Source organism: Rhincodon typus, chromosome 1 (genome assembly GCF_021869965.1).
Source record: "Rhincodon typus isolate 14 chromosome 1, sRhiTyp1.1, whole genome shotgun sequence".
NCBI lineage: Eukaryota > Metazoa > Chordata > Chondrichthyes > Orectolobiformes > Rhincodontidae > Rhincodon > Rhincodon typus.
The window spans coordinates 45,157,242-45,179,186 of record NC_063332.1 but is presented as its reverse complement, the minus strand read 5'-3'; the positions used below and the strand labels follow the sequence as shown (position 1 = coordinate 45,179,186).

At 38.6% G+C, this 21,945-nt stretch overlaps 1 protein-coding gene across 1 annotated transcript in view; it reads right to left on the bottom strand.

Annotated features, from left to right (window-relative positions):
* Positions 1-4,410: 4,410 nt before the first annotated feature.
* The window catches only part of LOC109928086 (CUGBP Elav-like family member 4), a 1,150,049-nt gene continuing 1,132,514 nt past the window's right edge, over positions 4,411-21,945 (bottom strand). Inside the window, exon 13 of the mRNA XM_048604689.1 lies at positions 4,411-4,492. The gene's annotated coding sequence lies outside the window, so the exon portion shown is untranslated. The remainder of the gene's footprint in view (positions 4,493-21,945) is intronic.

Genomic DNA, 21,945 nt, shown 5'->3' with positions numbered 1-21,945 from the left:
TCTCAGGGTTGTGTCCTAGGCCCAACCATTTTTAGCTGCTTCATCAATGACCTTCCCTCCATCATAAGATCAGAAATGGGGATGTTCACACATGATAGCACAATGTTCAGTATCATTCATGACTCCTCAGATAACTGAAGCAATCTATGTCCCCATATGGCAATACAGGGATAACATTCAGGTTTGAGCTGGTAAAATGCAAGTCATGTTTAGTATCAGGTAGTGACCATCTCCAACAAGAGAGATTCTAATTGTTTCTCCTTATTTAAAATTACAATACCATTGATTAATCCCCTATTGTCAACATCCTAGATGGTACCATTGACAAAAAGCTGAAATGGACCAGCCATATAAATACTGCGGCTATAAGAGCAGGCCAGGGGCTAAGAGTTCTGTGGCAAGTAACTCATCTGCTACCTTCCCAAAGCCTGTCCATCAATTACAAGGGACAAATCTGAAGTATGTTGGAATACTCTCCACTTGCCTGGATGAGTGCAGCCCCAACAACACTCAAGAAACTTGATATTGTGTAGGACAAAACAGCCTGCTTATCCACCATCGTCAACATTCATTTCCTTTAGCACAATGCACAATGGCAGTCATTGCATGTGATCTATTGGGGGTTACACTGAAACAAATTCACCAATGCTCCTCTGACAGCACATTCCAAACCTGTGGCCTAGACCATCTTGAATTACATGGGTAGCAAATAAGTGGAATACCATAAACAAAACAAAGGACTATGGATGCTGGAAATCAGAAACAAATCAGCAATTGCTGAAAAAACTCAGTCGGTGTGGCAGCATCTGTGGAGAGAAATCAGAGTTAACGTTCTGTTCTGAGGAAGAATCATTGGACCCGAAATGTTAACTCTGATTTCTCTCCACAGATGCAGCCAAGCCTATTGAGTTTTTCCCGCGATTTATGAAATGGAGTATCATCACCCGTAAGCTCCCTTCCAAGATTCACGCCATTCTGCCTTGGAACTATATCACCATTCCCTAACTGTCACTAGGATAAAATTCTGGAACTTTATTCCTAACAGCATTATGTCCCCAAATCCTAAGCATTGCAGAGGTTCAAGAGAGAAGTTCACCTCTACTTTCTCCAGGGCAATTAGGGCTGCGTTAGCTAGTAATGCCTAAATAGCATGATGAATATTAATAAAAAATGCTTGTTTTAATAGTTTCTGTTCTCTTTGATCTGGCCATTGTACTCGGAGAAGAAATGCTTTCCAGGAGCGGACGCAAGAGAATCAAATCCTTGATGTGGCTGTGACTGTGTTTCTGTGTTTGTGAATTAGCATTTTCAAAATGACACCTTTAATTTTGTGGCCATGATAAGGCTTGATTGTAAGGCTTGAGAACATTCAAAATTAACAAAGTGTGAATTAAAAGAAATATTTCTCATTTTATGTCAGACAGTTTATTTGGAGATTGTGCTAATGTTTCTGTGATAGTGCTTATTATGTCATTTTTCAACAGAACTTATGGTTAATGCATTATAAATCACATGTACAAAGCAGCCCTTAGAAACCGATCATGATGGCAACCATAAATAAAAATTGTCATTTCAATACACAGTGAAAAATCTTAAGGCAGTGGTTTTTAATGAGCTGATTGCTGTGTTTCCTGGCCAATTATAGGCCATTACCCCCTTGGCACTGGTCGTTTATAAATCTCTTCATAATTTTGAAAACTTCTCCTTTAGTTTAGTTGAAATCTCCTCTTTTACAATTAGCTTAAGCACAACATTGCACCCTCTTGAGGGCCCAATAATATAACTTGTATGATGTAGTGCTGTGTATTGCAAACAACATTCCATATGGTCTATAATCAGTGCACTACAGTAATAATGGTAAATCTTTTGATTTTATCATTTCCCTCTGATAGCGCAACCAGTAATCTTGTTTATTTGCATCTGACACATTTTCTGCAATTATAACCAAATCTCTCCTCTGATCAACATCAGAATTCGTTCTAACACACAATCCTTCTTTTATCTTCATGTTCCCATACATGAAGGTTTTGGAGGCCAAATTCATACATTTCTTTTTCCTCTTATAAACAAGCTTTTGCTCACCTATTCTAATAATTTCTTTCTTTGGCTTGGTATTAATTTTTATCTGAATATTTTCATTTAACATACCTAGGGATGTAATAATCACATTAAAGATGCTATATAAATGTAAGTAAGTTGATGTTACAGTGAGTAATGGTTTTTAACCATCTTTCCTGTTGCCTTTCTGTGTTGTTCTTACACTTATGTTGGTATACTGCAGGAACAGTACCCTTAGCACTGCTGCTTGGCTTCATAAGCTCCCCTCCAGTCTCTTCTCTGATTTTGCATTTGGCAAGTGCAAGCAGCCAATGTAGGACTCGATTGCAATATTTACTCTCCACTGGGGCTGTTAGTTCTGGGGTTGTCAGGAAGACCTTTGTTCATTAGTGATTAATTTTTCACAGCTTTTGGATTCTTGAAAGATGCGGCAATCTTTCAGACAGTTTTAAAATTGCAAAGCTGTATGTGAGAAATTGCATGCAACTAAACAGGCTGAACGTGTGGCCAGTGGCAATGTGAACAGATCCAAAAGATGCCAAAGTGCTTTTTCTTAAACTGTGCTTTATTTAGGGCTAAGCTGAAAAGCGTCATCCAGTACTTACATGAAGATTACAATAGTTTCCAGGTAATTGAGAGTGAAGAGAGCAGTCTTGTAATGACTGTATGCCGCACTGGATGCAGGTATACAGCTCTTTTCTTTAGATAAAGTATGACAGAAATTAGAATTTTAGAAAAGAGAAACAGTAAAAAGAAATGGAAAAAAAATATCAAAATGCCTGTGTAAAAAACGCCCACAAGGAATAAAAAAAATCATAAAACAATGAGCAGTCAGCCACAATGCTGGCATTTGTAAATTAAGTTAAAACATGACATCCTCCTAAAAGAACAATAAATAAACTGAATAAATAATTCATAAATAAATTGGTTCCAGATTTTACAGCAATCAACACAGTGCTTTTTGTTTCAACTGCTCCGTTACATCAGTTACCAAAGATAAATACCGTGCTTTCATTAAATAGTTTCCTTTTTTTCTCAATCAGTACAGTAAAAGTCCTACAAAATATGCAAATTTATTTACATAAAACAGAGCCAGAACCTTTTAAACATTCTCTGTTTTTTTTTGTACCTTCTGTAAACAGCAGAGATTCTCTTTTTGTGTTATTCCTTTTGAATTACAGATTCAATGTTAGTTTGTTGGGAGTCAGGACTTTGCGCTGGCCCTGAAGTTCACTTACTTTTTTTTTGAACATGAAAGAGTACTATTGCAATGGATGGAGGTCGGTAAGAGTTTTGCTAAAAGCAGATCCTGATGATGTTAAGCAGGTTTTCCAGGCTAATACGTGTCTTTCCAGTTTCTCACTAACCCTCGGTGGATATTCATATCTGCGTTTTGCTGCAATGTTTACAAGTTTCAATTTTTGTGTGTTTTTTTTCAATATATTTTTAATTCCTTTTTAATCGTAGCTGGAATGATTGCAGTCAAGGAGCTGCCAGAGTAACTTATCTTCTGTCATTATTTAACAGGATCAGATAGCAATTGGCAGTATATGAACATATGCTCATCTAAATTCTACAAAATTACAATTCTACAGGATTTCTTATTTTTAGCAGTAATGCTAACCTCTATTTTTTTGCATTTTTATGTCTAATTTTTTATATTTTTATATCAGTAATTTAAAAGTTTTTTTATTATCTGTACATCTATTGAGTTTTTCTTTTAAGGGAAGGTTAAGAACACAATGAACCATTTTCAAGCAATAATCCTATTTCCAAAATAGTCCTCACTCTGTAAGATTGTTTTTTTTGCTTCTCACAGATCACAGTTAAGCCAATCTCAAATGTTCAATCCTCATGAAAGTTACAGAAAACCATATGAAAACTACTTACTTGAATTAATGATACCAAAGTGCCTCCCAAAGTATCAAAGAACTACAATCTTGCTTATTTAAAAGCAGTTAAGTATTATCATTATTATTACTTTTTTTTACAATTCAAGATAAACTTTTCAGACTGTTTTAGGAACAGTGTGAGAAGGAAAGAAATCCATAATTTACATACGACTACAAGTCTGCAATAAAAAGTTTGGTCCTTTGGTCCCTAAAATACCTAAGGAATGACAGATAGTGACTGTTACCATGTGTGACCATGGCAACTGTATCCATGATGACAACAGGCACTCCTCATCAACTTGTTGCTCTACACGCCCCTAGCATCTTTTAAATTTTTTTTCTCTCCTTTCAGGCGTTTAAAACTCATCCTTCAGCAGAAGTGATACATTTTGTAGAGACTTAACAGCCTAAACAATCAGAGCAGTCAAAGATAAAAGTCTGAAGAAGTCTTCAGCTTGATTGGCGTATGCTGATATGTCCAAAGGTTTATTTAACAGTACTTTTATTATTTTTTGTACATGCGGTCCTCTCCAGTTTCCGCCCTAGAAGATGAAGACAAGACAAAGCAGATTAGAGATGAGAATGTGTAACAGTACCAGATCTACACCAATCATGTTTTACTGTAGGTATAATCTAAAGAAACAGCATCCTGCTTTTTCTGTCTTCAATCTGAAAGTCTGTGCATTGTATCTACAAAACATACCTTTTGTGAACCCTTCAGCCTTTTCAAAATCAAATGGTTTGTAGCATTTATGTGTGTTTTAATTTAATGGCTTGGCTGTGTAAGAGTAATGTTTTTATGGGTAAGGCAGGGCTAGATAATTGCAGCATTGTCAAGTCCTTTATATTGGAGGTTATACATCTAAGCTGGTCACTAATAAATTCAATAGTGAATTCATGAAAAAGTCTATCAGAGAAAGGAATGCTTTACCAAAATGATTAGTGAGATGACTATGATTGATGCATTTACAGGGAAGCTAGATAAATATATAATAAAAAGAAATACAAGAATTTGGTGATGGGGTTAGATGAAGAAGCTTGGAGGGGGTTTGTGTGGAACTCAGTTACTGTCACGCACTTAACAGACCAAATGGTCAGCTTATGTGCTGTAAATACATTGCAACCGTACAGTACTAGATGATTGACTGCATTCAGCAGTAACACACAATGCACATGAATGAGAAAAATTACAATGTGTGGGACTTCCAGAAAATAATAAAATGTCTAATCCTAAATGCATAGACCTGTAGTGAACGATAACTAAGGGAAATCTGAATCAAACATGGTGAATGCTGGAGAAACTCAGCAGGTTTGGCAGATTCTGTGGAGAGAGAAACAGAGTTAGCGTTTTGAGTCCAGCATGAGTCAGTTCTGAAGAAAACTCAAATTAGACTTGAAACCTTAACCCTGACTCTCTCTTTGCAGAGGCTACCAGACCAGTTTCTCCAGCATTCTTTGTGTCTGTCTTAGAACTAAGAGCAAGTAGCTCAACAGGACCATATGTGGTGTTTGTCAATTAGACTACAACTGTCAATTTTACTAAAGCAGTACTGAGCAGTTCAAACACAATGCTGAAGTATATCGCTAACATCAGTAAAGGGTTGGAAAATTATGCTTTTTTAAAATTTATCAGGTCATGGGATGTGGGCATTTATTGCTTATCCATAATTGTCCTTAAGAACCCAGAAGGAAAATCCAGCAAAACTTGAAAATGACACATACTGGTCCGACTTGTATACTTCAAAACAGAGCTCCAGCATGACCAACACATTCATTTCCAAGTATTTCTGTTTTTGTATTAATGTTTGTTCTCTCTAGGGAAGTGGTGGTGAAACCTTATGGGTGAATTGACCTTAAGAATTGTGTCCAGTTTGGTCATGGAGATATAAAGGAGGAAGTCAAATCTAGGGGAGTCATAAACAAGGTGTATATGCCTAATATCCTGGTGGAAGATGATTGAATTTTGAGGGAAGACTTTTAGTCACTTCAGCCTTGAAAGCAGGTAATTAAGAAGGGTCCATCTGGAAATTTATAAATATACTCCAAAGCATATATGATTTACAAAAGATAAATCTCGAGCATTACCTCAGCAATTGCAACTGGTAATTAATGAAACTCGTGAAAGACAAATTTCAGGAACGTCACCAGGGTACATTAATGTTGGGAACAAGTTTGGAACCAGAGAGAGGAAGTGCTGCAGCCCCTATAGAGATCGAAAGCAAATGCTTTGGGTGGATGAGAAGAACAGATATTATTGAAACATTTTGGAAAGGCTGCAGTATTTGAAAGGATAAGCTTTAAACAAAGTTGATTGCTAACAGTTTTGGCATTCTACCCGTGTTGACCCCACAAAATAGGGATACTGTCTCTTTAAGAATCTGCACTACAAGTTTTTTTAAAAAAATGCAATGCTATATTAAACAGCAGAGATAATGTTAATCTAAAGAAAAATCTCACAGCAGTTCTGTCCACGGCTAGCAGGCAGATTCTGCTTACACTTTTAAAACAATAGAAACTAGAACTGCAAATGATCCACTTTAGTGGAAGTGACATGCGGAATATCAATCCATGCTGGCAGGTTCCCACACTGTTGGTTAAACAAAGAGCAAACCGTACACAGCAATCGAACAATTACAACAGCAAAAATAAAAAAACAATTTCAAAGGACCCTTTTTCAGTTGCACAAAAAAAAACACTTTTGTTCTGAATGATTTGACATACTACTGAAAATGAATCTGAAATTGCTGTAATTGCAAAGCACAGATTGGCTATTTTGATCTTGTTTGTGTAAGTTTGGATTTATGCCTGCTACCATCCAAGTTTTTTTTTGTCCTAGGTTCTTCAAATGAAAAAGGCCCCCTCCTCCAAAAAATAAACAAATCACAATAGTTTTGGTGCAAAGAAACTGACCACACATTTTATTATACAGGTAAACCTCATTTTATAAAAATTGTTTTTATATAAAAGGATTGGGAATCAATGTTTTATGTGACATCTAAAGAAGCAAAGAAAGCTGACAGGACTGAAAGAAAAATAATAAAATAAAGAAATAATAATTATTAAAAGAACCACCGCAAACACTAAACTAAAATGAGCACAGCAAGAATAGTGGCAGCACACAGTCAAAAGGCACATGTGATCATGACTGGCCAATCATTAACTGATACAACATCCAAGAAAAATGCTTTCACAGCACCTCCACGAAACTTGACGGCATGTCATGCAACCAATCGTTGAGCTTGTTACATGACGCCATCAGATCACACTTTAACTTCTAGTTGACAGAACTTACGCAGTGGACCGTTTTCTCCATTTCATTGTTATGGATACTTTTCCTACAGCCTGAGACTGCGGGTTATGACTGTCTCTGCTTGGTTTGGTTTTTGATCGAGTGACAAAAGAAGAAGAGAATTTTTGTTTTTTGGAGGGGGAAAAGTACCAAACACAGCATCAGTCAAAAGCAATACTTGCAATTGAAAAACAAGAAACCAAACTTAAGGAAATGGATGAAGCCTTGCAAAGGCATATAAGATTACAAATACATGGTTAACAATAATGTCATGAATGCAGTGGATGCTAAAAAAAACATGATTAAGTGCATGATGGCTGACAGACATTGGTTACAGAGTAAAAACATTTCAATGTTTCACCAATAATAATAGACTTGCATCCCAAATTCAGAGTGCTGGCTAACAGGCTGTTCAAATGAGAAAGATAGTAATTGTATTTGGTATTCTCAACAGAAAAATAACAGGAGCAAATAAAACAATATTACAATTACACAGGAAAAAGTAACTAAAAGAGGAACATTTCCAATCCTTTTCCTGAGCTGCCTGAGCCAATTCCTCTTTGTTGAAATAAATGGTCAATAATTCTTCAATCCTGAATTGGCTTCAGGAAGGACAAGAGTTGGAGTTGCCCTTTTTCTCTTTGTCTGGTAGATCTGTCTTTTTTACTCATAGTGTCTCAGTGATCAGTTCAACCTCTGTATTGCACGTTAAAAATGTTTCATCTTAAAAGCCCAAAAAATTACACAAAGCAGGTAAAAATCAGTTGATGTGACCACATTTGGGAAATATCAGCATTTCAGTATCAGTGTACAAATGAATTAGTTGCTTTGTGTGAACGTTTTAACCAGAGGTGCCAATATTTTGGAACTATTTGGTATAATAATATATTTACATTTTTCAGATATGAGGAGCATTAGGACTTCCACATTATTCATCTCACACTTCTGAAAATATGTCTATGAATGCAGTTCCTAATATATTGAGTATTATTAAATAGAAATTGCATGGCTCTTCTCGTTTGATAGCTGTTCTCCCATTGCAGAACCATGTCATGCAGCACAGAAAGATTTCTGTGCACACACTTAGCTGATCTCAGCCATGTTAGATGGAAGGATGTTGCAACCAATTTAAGGAGCTCTGAAATAGGAAGATAGAAAATAAGCCAAAGTCTTCTAACCTAAGCATGGCTCAGCTCTTCAGGATGTGAACTTTTAAGAGAGACAAACCTCTACGCCAACCATTGCAACCACACCCCAGAGAAATCACCAGGAGTTCATTTCAGGGAAAGCTTCTGCCTGATAGAGTTGGGAAGCTATTTGAACCAGACAAACTGCAGGAGCTCATAGATACTCATTAGACATCTGTAAAAGATCTTCTAACACACACATACCCTTTCCCAGGAAATTGACAAGTCACTCTTTAATGGTGTGTTATGTTACCAGTTTACCACTTACCAATCATTATAAAGTTTGACAACCCTCTAAATGATGCAGAACTTTCTAGTTTCTATTTTAATTATTTGAGTACTCATTTTAGTCATGTCTTAAAGGAATCCACAAAGAACATCCATGAAAAACAGCTTAGTTACTAGCAGTGATTGCTCCCAGGGCAATCTACCAATGTGAAGATATTCTTCACAGATGCAACAAAGGCCAAAATGATAAAGGAGAATGTAAATTTAAATTACAAGTGATGCTTGAATAATTTAGAAGCAGAGTTTTACCATTATGCCAATACCAACATTTAATGGACTCGTCAGAATGTCTTTTTAAAGGAAGAAAATAGATAGAAGATATCCATTAAATTTCCTCTTGGGAACAGCCAGCCTGCTTTTAGCTCATTGACTTTGACACAAATTGGATGGCCAAGGCTACTCATCAAGGACTAGTCTGTTCTTCTGAGAGAACAATTATCATATTAAGAATAGTAGTGAATGATTATTCTTCAGAATTGATGAAAGGTCACTCACCAACACCTTCTCAAGGGCAATTAGGGATGGACAATAAAAGCTAACCTAGCAAGTGTTGTCCACATACAGGAAAACCTGTTCAGTGATGGTCCCCAGAGGTTGTTATGAGAATCATTGAACTTTTGTTGTACATTAATGACCTGGACATGGTTTTTTAAAACTTGCAGTGAGCAGGATGGTGTTAGGGCAGCCCATGGCTGGAGCAATATAAAATGGCTGACAGTTGACAAAAAAGTGGCTGGGGAAGATTTTTAGCTGAAACAGCAACTTCCATAGTCTGACTTTTTTTAAATTCACTCATTTTTTATTCTCTCGTGCTGGCCAGTGAATTGCCTGTCCCTAGCTGCCTTTGAACTCAGTGGCTTGCTAGGGTATTTCAGAGGGCAGTTGAGAGTCAACCACATTGCTGTGGGTCTGGAGTCACATGTAGGCCAGGCCAGATAAGAATGGCACATTTCCTTACCTGAAGGACATTAGTGAGCCCGATAGGTTCTTCTGACAATTGACAATGGTTTCATAGTTGTCAATAGATTCTTAATTCCACATTTATTTTTTAGTATTGAATTCAAATGCTACCGTGGTGGGATTTGAACCAGGGTCCCCAGAACATTAGCTGAGTTTTTGGATTAATATTCTAGCCATAATACCACTAGGCCATTGCCTGCCCTTCGATGTTAAACTCTGAGCTCGAGTAATTGTAGCCTTCATAGAAGGCTATATCCAAGGTAACAAGATTAAAATAACATGCAAAGGGTCTCGTGAAATGCATACAAAAGAGTCCTGTTGCATAAGAAGCAAAAATGCAGTTGCTGCTTCTATAGAGACAGTTTGATAAAGAATATCCTTGAGAAAGACAGATAGAGGCCTCCACATCAGGCTGGTGCAAAGTCTGTTATTGATCATGGGATATAAGGAAAAGTCTGACCCACATCAGTGAAGACCCCCAGGTAATCGTAGCCACAGGTTATATATCAAAAATAGAGCTTTAAGTTTACAGGCATTAAGGGATTTAACAGCATTCCCATGGATGTTCAGTCTAAGGCAGATAGGAGAAGCCCGTTTGCTCACACCAGAGGAGTGCTGAACAACTGGCACAGGAGATAAAGCCTGGAATATGGTTGAATACAGTGCATTGTGAAGTCCCAAGGATAAAATTGATAAGGGAATGTGGTAAACATCATGAGATCATGGAATGACTTAGAGCTGTCAATGCACTGATCACACAGTCATATGATTAACCTGATTGGATGTGTATGTAATCGATTAATAATACGATTGGTTCGTAACAGCCACAGGCAGGCTAAAAGCCAATGTATAAAAAGTGTGTGTTTCCCTTTGTTCCCTGGACTGCTGAGCAGCTTTCTGCCCACTCATGGAAAACAAATAACTGTCTTATGCTGGAAGTGGATCGGGGTGTTGAGTGATTCCTTTAGTCATTCCGCCCCAATGGACAGAAACATTTTTTAAGTGGATGTAGACACATTGCCAACATGGGCAGGCACATAGCAGATGAAAGTTAACACATAGCATAGTGAAATGATACATTTTGATACGAAATAATGAGGACAGACAAAAAGAAATGAACGGCACAATTATAAAGCTAGTGCAGGAACAGGGAGACCTGACAGTGTATGCACACAAACAAAGTTTTGCATGTGGCAGAACAACCCGAGAAGCCCATGGAAAAGACGTACAGTGATCACAATGTTCATGATGACTGGGGAATCCAGAACCAGAGGGTCACAGTCTAAAGGTAAGGGGTAGACCATGTGGGAATCAGATGTAGAGAAAAGTCTTCATCCAGAGAGTGGTGAGCCTATGGAATTCTCTGCCACAGAAAGTGGTGGATGCCAAAACATTGAATGTTTTAAAGAAGGAGTTAGATGTAGTTCTTCAGGCTAAAGGAATCAAAGGGTGCAGGCAGAAAGCGGGAACTGGGCATGATCATATTGAATGGTGAAGCAGGCTCAAAAGACCTATGTTCTGAGGAAGGGTCACTGGACCTGAAACATTAACTCTGATTTTCTCTTCACAGATGCTGCCAGACCTGCTGAGCTTTTCCGGCAACTTCTGTTTTTGTTCCTGATTTACAGCAACGGCAGTTCTTTCGGTTTTTTTTCCCAAAAGGCTTAATTGCCTATTCCTTAACCTATTTTCTGTTTCTACAAGATCCTTAACTTTATAAGCAGTGAAAAAGAAAATGAAAACAAGGAATTAATACTACACCTTTAAAAATACAGTTGTTATGTCTCAACTAGAGCATTGTGTATAATTATTGGCACCAAACCTTAAGATGGATGTCAAGATCCTCAGACACATAAGAGATTTACTAGGTTACAAGGGATGAAACACTTTGATTATGTAGAAAGATTGAAGACATTTGGGTTGTTCTGAGAGGGATCCCTTAAATTGGTGTAGTTTTTGTGAATCTAGTGTAGCACCCTCAGGAAAGACAAAATATCTTTCCTGAGGTAGGATGCCCCAAAATTTTTAAAAATTCATGGGGCTGTGGGAATCGCTGCCTAGGCATAGTTGCCCATTCCTAGTGGCCATTCTGATGGAGGTAAAGAGCTGCCTTACAGTTCATGTGGTGTAGGTACACTCACAGTCATGTTAGAGAAGGAATTCCAGCATTTTTACCAAGCATCAGCAAAGTAACAGTGATAAAATTCCAAGTCAGAAATGTGTGCAGCTTGAAGGGCATCTCATGCAGCTCCTGTTCTTGTCTTCAGGTTGATAGAGGTTGTGAGTTTGGAAGGTCCCTTTATTCATTAATGGAATGAGGGGGATGCTGGCTAGGCAGCATTTATTGCCCATCCCTACTTGCCCAGAGGGCATTTCAGAGTCAACCGCATTGCTGTGGGTCTGGAATCACATGTAGGCCAGACCAGGTAAGGACGGCAGTTTCCTTCCTTAAAGGACGTTAGCGAACCAGATGGGTTTTTCTGACAATCAACAATGGATTCACGGTCATCATTAGGTTCTTAATTCCAGATATTTTATTGAATTCAAATTCCACCATCTGCCATGGCAAGATTCACACCCGGGTCTCCAGAATGTTATCTGGGTCTCTGAATTAATAGTCCAGCGATAATACCACTAGGCCATCACCTCCCCATTTGCTCTCGAAGGAACTCTCTTCAGTTGCTGCTGTGTGTCTTTTTGCTGGCACATGTTTCTGCCGTCGTGCATCATGCTGGAAGAATTGAATGCTAAAGGTGATGGATTTGGAGCCAATCAAGTGGGCTGCCTTGTCCTGGATAGTGTTGAGCTTCTTGAGTGTTGTTGGAGCCGCCCCCATCCAGGCAAGTGGGGAGTCTTCCATATAGGAGGAGTATTAATGTGATTGGTCCTATTTAGTTTCCAGTCAATGGCAAACTCTAAGACGATGTTGATAGTGGGGATTTCAATAATGGTAATGCCATTGAGTGTCAAGAAGAGATAGTTAGCTTTCCTCTTGGAGGAGATAGTCATTATCTGGCAGTTGTGAGGCATAGATGTTACCTGCTATCCCCTACCTATTCATGTACCCATCCAGATGCTTTTTTAAAAAGTTGTAATTGTACCAGCCTCCACCACTTTCTATGGAATGAGCTGCCAGAGGAAGTGGTGAAGGCTGGTACAATTACAACATTTAAAAGACATCTGCATGCATATATGAATAGAAGCAGTTTAGAGGGATATGAGCCAAATGCTGGCAAATGGAACTAGATTAATTTAGGATATCTGGTCGGCATGGATGAGTTGGACTGAAGGGTCTATTTCTATGCTGTACAACTTCAAGACTCTGTGAATGGTGTCCAGGACTTACTTTGTGTTGTCATGGACTGCTTCAGTATCTGAGGGTTTGTGAATGGAGCTGACCGTTGTGCATTATCAGTTAGCCAATCTGTTCTGACCTCATTGATGGAGGAAAGGTAATTGAAGGAAACAGCTGAAGGAGTTTTGCACAAGGAGGCTAACGTGAGGAACTCCTGCAGAGATATCCTGGGGAGTTCTCCACATTGCTGGATAGATGCCAGTGTTGTAGCTATGCTGGAACATCTTGGCTTGAGGTGTTGCTAATTCTGGAGCACAAGTCTTCAGTAGTATTGTCAGAACGTTATTAGTATCCAGTGCCTTCAGCTGTTTCTTGATTTCACGTGGAGTGAAGTGGTATCAGTGATACCAAAGACCTATGATGCAGGAGATGCCACTTGGTACTTCTAGCTGAAGACATTTGCAAATGCAACTGATGTGCTGGGCTCTCCCATCATTGAGGATGGAGCCTCCTCCTCTGGTTAGTCATTGAAACTATTTCAACTATTCATGATTAGTTGTTTCAGAACTGCAGAGCTTTGACTGATCCATTAGATGTGGGATGTCTCAGCCCCATCTGTAGTGTTGCATTGTGGTTTCACCAAGTTGACGCCTCATTTTTAGGTATGTTTAGTGGTGCTCCTGGTATGCCCTCCTGCACTCCTCAGTGAATGAAACAAGTGAACAAAATGCTCCAGATTGATTCTGACCAGAGTCATAATAATTGAAGCATCATTTGACAGATTTCAAAGTCGAGCTCCTTGAAGGAAAGCTGCATATTTGTTTGCATTTTGGATTTTGTTTTTATCCAGTGCACAAACCTTCAGCAATGAATGCATATGAACATCCAAATCTTTCTGTTAATAGCTGAGGCTATTGAATGTCATAATGAAGATTGGAGTCCTGGGTGTTTAGAAGCACTGCAACTAGAATCCTCTTAACTACTTTATGCCCTTTTTGGACCATTCACTTTTCTTTTAAAAAACGTTTAATTGGGTCTTTCAGAAGGGATGTGAAACTTCAGTTTTGTGTGCGGATTGGAGAAGCTGAGGCTTTTCACATTAGAGAAGACACAGGTGTTGGAAGAAATTTGATTGAGATATTCAGGGACATGAGGGGTCTAGATAAAGTAATTGGGAGAAACTGTTCCCACTGACAGAGACATTGTGAATCAGAGGGCACGAATTAAGGCGATTGGTAAAGGCCCAGAGACACTTAAGGATATTTCTGCACAGAAAGTGGTTGGGATTTGCAATGCACTGCAATAAAAACATGGCCTATCAAGCTGGGTTCCTGTCTGGGATCTGACTTGTCCATTTTTATCATCTGCTGAGATCATAACATTATTGAAAGAGAAAAAGAATCAGGGCCATGGGGAAAAGGCTGGAGGGCTATGAATAATTCCTACAAAGAGCAGGCACAGACAAAACAGGATAAAAGGCCAACAATTAGTGACAATTGGTAGTAAGTCTATTGTAAGTAGCCTGAATTGTGTACTGTCAGCAAAATGGGTTCAGGTTAAAGAATATGAAGATGTGGTTCACTGACTAATAGATTTGGAGGATCACATAAAGAGCAGCATTGATGTTCAGTCTTTAAAAATTGCCATAAAGAAATAAAAATTATTAGATATGTATTAACTTAAAAGGATGCACTCCCGTGTTTTGCTCTCATGGGCAGAATACTGTGTATCAGCAGTAGTCTGGTTAATGTCTCCATCCATTATTTTAACAGATGGAAAAGACAGGGAATATACAAGTGAAATCCTGCTACATGCTGCTGGTGCATCAAACTTTTTTTGCCAAGCATACTGAAGATAAAAAGCACTTCAAATTAAAATATGTAATAATTAAATTAAAACTGAAATAGGGCCACTCTGAACTGAAATGAATAAAATAATTTTCTATTCCTGACATGACTTCTTTGAGAAGGAAATGACATTTTCTTTTTATTTTGAAAGATTATTTTGAATTCAGATATGCCTTAGATATGGGGTGGACATGGAAAATGGATTGGATATCTGACTAAAAATCTTGTATGTGGAATTTTACAAGTCTTGACAGGTCTGTTCAATTTCCAGGCCCTGGGCCACGAAATTGATCTTCTATTGTAATCTTCCATTGTCCCCTAAGCAAAAAGGAAATGGTGATATTGTGGTAATGTCACTGGGACTAGTGATCCAAAGGCCAAAGCTTGTGCTTAGTAATGGTGACTGTGAACTGTTTATAAAGTCCCATTCGGTTCACTAATATACTTTAGGAAAGGAAATCCACCATCCTTACCTGATCTGACCTACACGTAACTTCCCTTTATGGGCAAGGCAATGGCCTAGTGGTATTATCGCTAGACTATTAATCCAGAAACTCAGCTAATGTTCTGGGAATCCAGGTCAGAAGTCAGTCATGTTTGAATTTAAATTCAATAAAAAAAATCTGGAATTAAGAATCTATTGATGTCCATGAAGCCTTTGTTGGAAAACCCATCTGACTCACTAATGTCCTTCAGGAAATGTCTGGTCTGGTCTGGCCTACATGTGACTCCAATCCCACAGCAATGTGATTGACTCTCAACTACTCTCTGAAATGGTCTAGCAAGCCATTCAGCTGTATCAATCTCTAAAAGGCTGAATAAAGAAATGAAACAAGACAGACCACCCAGCATCAACCAAGGCACTGGAAAAGACAATGGCAGAAACAGTCCTGTTGACCCTGCCAAGTTCTCAATACTAACTTCTGGGGACTACTGCCAAAATTGAGAGAGCTGTCTCACAGACTAGTCAGCAATATGCTGACATAGTCATAATTGTGGAATCATACCTAATAGACTTCAAACAGATCTAGCAACTCAACAGCGGGCATCCATGAGGCACTGTGGGCCATCAACAGCAGCAGATTTGTACTCCAGCACAATCTATAAACTCATGGCCTGACACATCCTCCACTCAACCATTACTATCAAGCCAGGGGATCAACTTGAGAATGCAGGAGAGTATGCCAGAAGCAACACTAGATAGACATACCTAAAAATAAGGTGTCAGCCTGATGAATCTACCATACAGGTCTACTTGCATGCTAAATAACATAAATAGCAAGTGGTAGACAGAGCTAAGTGATCCCACAACCAAAGGATCAGATCTAAGCTCTGCAGTCCTGCCACATCCAGTCATGAATGGTGGTGGATAATTAAATGACTCCTGGAGGAGGATGTATCCCCATCCTCAATGATGGAAGAGCACAACACATAGATAAGGTTGAAGCATTCACAGCAGATGATTCATCTTGGCTTCCTCCAGTGGTCTCCAGCATTAAAGATATCAGTCTTCAGACAATTCGATTCACTCCATGTGTTATTCAAAAAAGCAGGACAAATCTGGCCTAACCAGTTTTTGCCCCATCACTCTACTCTTGATCAGTAAAGTGATGGAAGATGTCATCATGATGGAGGTTCTATCAAGCAGCACCTGCTTAACAATAACTTGCTCAGTGATACCCAGTTAGGTTCCACCAGGACCACTTAGCTCCTTACTTCATTACAGTCTTGCTTCAAACATGGACAAAAGAGCTGAAATCCAGAGGTGAGGTGACATTAACTCTTGACACCAAGGCTGTATTTGACCGAGTGTGGTGTTAAAGAGCCCTAGCAAAACTGGAATCAATGGATATCAGGGGGAAAACCCTCACTGGTTGGAATCAGACATGGTACATAGGAAGATGGTTGTGGCTGCTGGAGGTCAGTCATCTCAGCTCCAGGACATGTCTGCAAGAGTTCCTCAGGGTAGTGTTCTAGTCCCAAACATCTTCAACTGCTTCATCAATGACCTTCCCTAAATCATATGGTCAAAAGTTGGATGTTTGTTGATGACTGCACAATGTTTAGCGCCATTCACAACTCCTCAGACACTGAAGAGTCCATATTGAAATGCAACAAGATCTGGACAATATCCAGGCTTGGACTGACAAGTGGCAAGTGACATCTCTGTCTCACAAATGCCAGGTTATAACCATTTCCAATAAGAGACAATCTAACCATTGCCCTTGACATTGAATGGCATTACCATCACTGAATCCCCCACTATCCATATCATCAGGGTTAATATTGACCAGAAACTCAACTGGATTCATCACATAAACACTGTGGCTACAAGAGCAGGTCAGAGGCTAAGATTAAGCAAACTCACCTCCTGAACACCCAAAGCCTGTCCACTGTCTACAAGACACAAGTCATAAGTGTGATAGAAAACTCCCCAGTTGCCTGGATGAATGCAACTTCAAGAACACTCAAGAAGCTTGACACCATCCAGGACAAAGTAGCCCACATGACTGGCATATCCACAAGGATCCATTCCCTCCACCAACGATGCTGCAGTGTGCACTATCTACAAGATGCTCTGCAGAAATTCACTCAAGATCTTCAGACAGCAACTTCCAAATCTATGACCACTTTTGTCTAGAAGGAAAAGGGCAGCAGATACATAGTCATAATCATGGAATCATACCCGATTGACTTCAAAGTCTACCTTGCAAGTTCCCCTCCAAGCCACTCACCACCCTGACGTGGAAATATATCACCATTCCTTCACTGTTGCTGGGTCAAAATCCTGGAATTCCCTTCATAATGGCATTATGGGTCAACCTGCAACACATGGACTGTAGCCCTTCAAGAAGGCAGCTCACCACCACTTACTCAAGGGCAGCTAGGGATGGACAATAATTGCTGAGCAGCTAGCGATGCCCACATCCTATGAGTGAATAAAAGAAAAGAATCAGAGCAACAGGATTGACTCTTATCTTTCAGCTGTACTCTACAATTCGAGAGTTATCAAAATGGGTACCAAATACTTCTTAGGAATGCCTGTGTACCTATGAAAGAAAAAATGTCTTTACTTTTAATTACTTTCTTCCTTAGCCAGTGAGTAAGCAAAATAGCAGGGAGCCCTCAATATTCCTAGGTTAATGGACATTCAACTATCTGAATCTCTATTCATGCTGTGTGATTGCCACATTTCCAGCTTTCTGCCCAACAAACAGAAATATTCATTTCCATTTCATTACCAGTGAACCATCAGGTCTAGTATGTGATCCCACTGAATATAAACAAAAACACTTTTAAACTTTGACATTTTTGAATATTTTTGTTCTTGGGGATGTTAGCAGAAATAAACACAGCAGGGTAAGCTCTTACTTTATCTTTTAAAATGAACACAGCAATCATTGACTTGACATTTTACAGCTTTTAAAAGCCCTCTGAGGCCTGCAGTACCATGTTAGCATCAAATCAAGAATGAAAGATCGATGTCTTCCAATTAATTCCCAACATACTGTGATTTAAGAAACGTACCTTGCTTGTGATGGTGTCTCTTTTTCGACGTTCACAGTATTAATCTTTAGAAATGTACACAAAATGATTTATTCACAAAGTCAAGTACATTATAAGCTGAAAATGTTTAACTGTATTGCAAGTCATCGACGTGCTATTCTTCGTAATGACCAAACAGCTCCTTGTGTATTGCCATCCTGCTGTTTTCAACTACTCAAATCTCTTTGCTAATACAGATTGAACATATTTGTAAGCAGGTTCAATCGTGCAAAGTCTTTGAACACATTGGTCAAAGTCCAAGCTCATGCCCTACTCACAGTCTTTAGAGAAACTACTGAAGATACAGTGTTTGTGGAGCCCTAGATTGGGATGTAAATTTGCTAACAATACTCACTGTAATTAGAAATAAAGATTGATTTTGATTCTGCTGTTGATTGGTTGCTCTTTTATCATGTTGTTTGATGCCACATGCTGAATTTAGGTTTCAGATAGTCTGACCTTTTTGTCAGTTTGGCAAGATATCAGGTTTGACAATCCGCAGAGGTTGTTGCTTAGACCTAACCTTTTACAATTTATATAAATGACTTTGATGAAGGGACAGAAGGTACGGTCATCAAATTTGATGATGTTACAAAGATAAATAGGAAAATAGGTTGTGAAGAGGACTCAAAGAGGTTACAAAAATATATTGACACGTTAAGTGAGTGGGAAAAGATAAACTAAATAGAGTATAATGTGGGAAAATGTAACATTGCCTATTTTGGCAACAAGAATACCAAATAAACATATTATCCAAATGGTGAGAGATTGCAGAGTCAGACATGCAGACGAATCTGGATATCATTGTGCATGAATCAGAAAAAGTTAGTACAGAGGTGCAGCAAGTAATTAGAAAAACAACTAGAATCTGATCACTTGTTAGGAAGGGAATTGAATATAAAAGTAGGGGCATTATGCTTCAGTTATAGACAGTACTAGTGAGATCATATTTGGAGTACAGTGCATAGTATTCCTTGCCTCATTTAAAGAAGAATGTCAATGTGCTGGAGGCAGTTCAGAGATGGTTTACTTGATGAAAACCTGGAATGGGTAGGTTGTCTTATGAGAAAAGGTTGGGCAAGCTTGTCTTGTATTCTTGGTGTTTAAGAGGTGACTTGACTGAAATATGTAATACTGTCAGAGGTCTTGACAAAATAGATATGAAAAGGATGTTTTGACCTACAGGAGAATCTAGGACTAGAGATCACTATTTCAAAATCAGAAATTACATGTTTAAAACAGAGATTACATGGATATTTTTCTCTCAGACAGTTGTGAACTTTTGGAATGCTCTTTCTGAAAAGGTGGAATCAGTGACCTTGAACATGTTTAAGACAGGTAGATAGCTTCTTGTTAAGCAATAGGTTGAAAGGTTATCAGATTGTTGGTGGGAATTGGGATTTGAGGTTACAACTAGATCATCCATGATATTATTGAATGGTGAAGCAGGTTCAGGGGGCTGAAAGGTCTGTATTGCTCCTGATTCATATGTTTGTATGTTCTGTTCCAAGGCATGAAGGTACCTTAGGAACAATTTGATTTGTTCCATGTGTGCTCCTCAGACTGGAGAACATCATTGAGAAGTGATCTCTTCTGCTGAAATAAATACATTATTTGGCAGGAAGCTGGACAATTGCTCATGTGGGATTTTGGATCCACAGCCTGCGACAAGATAATGTGGCATTCAATCGCTTAGGATTTCACATTGATGTCCCATATAGTATATTGTTCAAATGCAAGATCTAACTCCTCTGGTCAGATGGTTTATTGTGCATTAAGTCAACATATTCAATAAAATGTTAATAATGCTTCTTGAACAGTTTTCTAGATTCAATGTTTAACTGCTATTTTGCCTGCTTCTTCCAGAATTAGATCCTCTTTTGATTGAAGACATTCAGTGGCCTATCAAAGGGGCCAATGACAGATCTGAGCCTTTGTTGTAAGTTTCCATAGCTGCATGGTTCTGACAGTACATACAGATCATTAATGAAACGATCTTTTGACACAACTGGAAGTTGGTATCCATTATTGAAGCAGGATCTTGCCAGTGTCTTATTTGCATTTGAATTGAAATATAGATCAAAACTGTTATGAGGTTTTTAAATATAAATGCTTCTCATTGATCTGCTGCAGATGTAACACGTAATCTGAAGGTCCTCCCATTTAGAAGAGAATTGTACTAACCTGTTATGCATTTGATTTGTCTTCCAATGTTGAAGCTGTTTGAACTATTAGGTAAAATAACTCCACAGAGTGAAGGCCATCCTTTATTTACACATGGAGAGTCCTTGACACTGATCCAGCTCTCAGAGTGAACAGAACATCTGATACTCCTGTTTATATCTGTCAGCCAGGATTCCCTGATTGGACCAGATCAACATCTCCAATCAGGGGACCCATATTTTATGAGCTCCACCTGGCTGACTTCTTTACAATCACTATATCTGGAATTGTGCGTTCCACATTTGTCAATCTCCTGCTCGTCCAAATAGATCTGTTAGCCTGAATTTTTTTGGTAGAAAATTGGTACCAGTGAACTTTATCATATTGTCTGATCATTGGTAGGAACTTGGAGTTGTTGATTATTTTCTTGATTTGGAAGAATATTGTAGGGATTTTGATCTTCCTGTACTACATTCTTTTTGTTGTCTTGTTGATTAAAATTGTTGTTGAATTTTTGTTGTTGTAAAGATTGTTGTTGTAACATTAAAACTAAATGTTGTTGAGGTTTCTGCTGCTTCAAATGCCATTTTCAATGTAAAGTTCAGTGTTGCTTTACCAATAACATATTACTTTTCCAAGATGGCTGAAGGATTTCCTAAAGATCTCTGGATAGAACTATCTCAAAATGGCTACACTCAAAAGACTTAAGTGATTTTTGAAAGGTGTTTATCTTGGTGCCATTCATGTTGTTGTTTTCTGTGTCTGAGGTAATTTCATGCTGATATCGCCACATGTGATCAGATTCATACTCTTTTTCCTAATCTGATTTTTTTTGGTATTTTAATGAAGGCAAAGACACATAAATGAGCATGATAGTACTAATGGGCTGAACTGTGTTTATTTCAACACAAGGAGCATTGATTGTAAGGCAGCTGAACTTAGAGCCTGGATCAGTACGTGGGACTAATGTGGCCATTACAGAGACTTGTTTGAGTGAAGGACAGGACTGGCTGCTCAACGTCCCAGGATTTTGTTGTTTTAGATGAGATAGAGAGGAAGAGAAAAGAAGTGGAGGAGTTGCATTGCTAATCCAGGAGAATGTTACATCTGCACTCAGTGAGGACACGCCGGAGGGCTCATCCATTGAGGCAATATGGGTAGGGCTCAAAAATAAGATGGGTACAATTATTCTGATTGGATTATACTACAGGCATCCCAACAGCCATTGAGAAATTGAGGAACAGATATGTAGGCAGCTTATGGAAAGGCATAATAAAAACAGAGTTGTTATAGTGGGTAACTTTAACTTCCCCAATATTGACTGGGACTCCCTTAGAGCAAGAGGCTTAGATGGGGCAGAATTTGTGAAGTGCATTCAAGAGGGTTTCTGAAGAAGGGTCCCAACCCGAAATGTCAAATT